This window comes from Humulus lupulus, chromosome 7 (genome assembly GCF_963169125.1).
Source record: "Humulus lupulus chromosome 7, drHumLupu1.1, whole genome shotgun sequence".
Taxonomy (NCBI): domain Eukaryota; kingdom Viridiplantae; phylum Streptophyta; class Magnoliopsida; order Rosales; family Cannabaceae; genus Humulus; species Humulus lupulus.
The window spans coordinates 201,692,975-201,695,615 of NC_084799.1; positions in this window are offsets into that span (position 1 = coordinate 201,692,975).

Below are 2,641 nucleotides of genomic sequence, written 5' to 3' on the forward strand. Positions count from 1 at the left end.
GAGATTTTATTAGTATATTCACACTCAAGATCAGATGAACCAGTGTCAACTGAGTTTCTTAGTGTAAATATTCCAGAATACAAAAAAGGGGTTCTCTCAAGAAAAACACACTTTCTCTCTCTAGAACACTGATTAACTCTCAATTTGCCAAAAGGTCCTCTTACGATCCTCCCAACCCTCTATTTATAGGTCTGGGATCCTCAACTGATATCCCCTTTAGATCGGGATATTTTATTATTCATCTTATATTTATATTACAAGAAATATTTAAAATACAACTGATTCCTCAATTTGAGTGAGGAATGAGAGATTCCCGGGTGCTTAGACCAATTCTTGCTGAAGTCGTTCCGGGGATTTTGACGTAGTCTCACATGCATGTTGATTACTCCTTCAAGCTTTCCTTGGACCAAGGTAATATATGCATGGCTCTCCTCGGACCAAAGGTCAGGCAAGCTTGGCTCTCCTCGGACCAAGGTGGTCCGAGCCAACTCCCTTGTCCTCTCTCCTCGGGTAAGTCCGAGCCTAACTCCTTCAATCAAGGTCCGATCGGACCTTGTGGCCTTCTCCTCGGACCAAGGTGGTCCGATCCAACCTTCTCTTGCCTTCTCCTCGAACCAAGGTGATCCGAGGCATCCTCCTTGGCATCTCACCTCGGACAAGTCCGAGGCACTCTCCTCTAGCATCTCTCAACTATGTCCGATCGGACATTGTGTATGCTCTCCTTGTCAAAATCTAAGTCTCAATTCTTGGCTTGCATGAGACTCCTTCTCCTTAGCTACTTACCTTGGACACGTTCGAGCCAACACTTAGGAAACCTTGAGAGGCTTACCTCGGACACACCCGAGCCAAATATTTAAGAGGCTCCTCAAGCTAAGGTTCGATCGGACCTGTTGCTTTTTTCCCTCGAGCCAGAATTCAAACCCCTCTTTTAAGCTCCTTGGACTTGGGTTTGAAACAAACACTTGGGCTCTTCAAACTGGGGTCTGAGCCAAGCACGCCTTAGCCCAAATATTCTCCTCGAGTGTATTTGTCTTGATTATGGAATCTCTTAAGTAGTCCAAATTCCTAACTGATGCATTGGGCTACTGCTAAGCCAGATCACCCAACTAATTCAAGCTATGTGTCAATTTTATTGCCACATCATCCTTTTCAAATTTTTGGGATAACAGTAGGGTTTTGTTGGTTTTTTGTGGGCATTAAGGGTAAAAGCCTTTTAGGTTAGGGTATCGTTTGCAGTAGAAAACCATTTAGGAGCATTGTTTATAGGGTGCGTTTTCTGGGGAAATTTTCTGGGTAGGATTTTAGGTATGCTAGTTTAAAGTACCCAGTATTTTGGGTGCAAAACCGGGTAGCTTAGGGGACACGCTTCTTAGGCGGTTTTGCCTCTCTTGCCTACCGAAACTTTCCTTCCAAGGAAAATTCTATCCTAACCCTCCTGACACACGAATTCTGAGTAATCGGGGATCTGTTGGGAGCATAGGCGCGTGTTCATAGAACCGCGTGGTCTCACTCTCCACGGGCTGGGCTTACCTCAGCTCGTGTCAAGGAAACACATTCAGATTTTTCTCCATTTTTAGGTCGCCTTCTTCTAAAATTTCTTCTTTTTGTTTGCTAGGCGACCAGATGGGACCCAAGAAGAACGCTCCCAAGAAGTCCGTAGGTAGCTCGTCCTCCCAAAAAACAAGGGAAAGGAGGTGATGGCTGAATCCCCAATTCCCAACTTCGGGCCAGCAGTGGAACGGGAGCTCGAGGTGGCCCCCAACGCATTCTTTGAGGCGGAGAGGATCGTCTCGAAGATCACTGACCAGGCGAGGGTAAACAAAATATTCCTCTCCCATAACATCGAGCTGGGGAGAGGAACCATGATTGCCCGACCTCCCTTAGAAGGCGAGCGGAGTTGCGCACCGCTTGATGAGGTGTTCTCAGCCTGGAGCGACGAACATTTTAAGGCGGGGGCCTTCCTCCCGTTGGACCAGTACTTCGCCGATTTCCTCAACTACGTGAGGTTGGCCCCATTCCAGCTCCCCCCCAACTCTTACCGTTTGTTGGCGGGGTTAAGATACTTGTTCTTGAAACAGGAGTGGGAGGTCCCCACTCCTGCAGACATTCTGTATTTCTTCTGCCTCAAGGCCAGCCCGAAGCAGCGGGGGCGAGGTGATGGGTTTTATTACTTAACCCGGTTCCCCAACACGGCTGCGGTCATCGAGCTGCCCAGCCACCCCAACTACTTCAAAGATCAATTCTTTATGTCGACGGGGTTTCGAAACTGCGAGTTGCACTACTTCAACCGTCCTTGTAAGTTCCTTTCAACCTTAGCTCGTAAGTTAAGTACCAGTTATCTCCTCCTGTATCCATTTCTAACTTAGATTACTTCTGCAGCTATCTTCGCGAGGACAGAGAAGTCTGTGATCCTCGGGAGCCAGTACGAGACACTGGCGGGCTTGCCCCCTAGTGAAAAGGAATATCGTTAGCTCGTGATAGACTAGACGATGCTGGCCTGTAAGCTGATCTCCCCAGGCCAGACTCTGAACCTGAGGAGGCCCCGGGTGCCTCCCCCAGCTCGCGATATGAGGCCTATCATCATGGAGGAGGTCGCGGGGGATGAAGATGAGGAGGACGAGGTGCCCCTCGTGAGGACGAG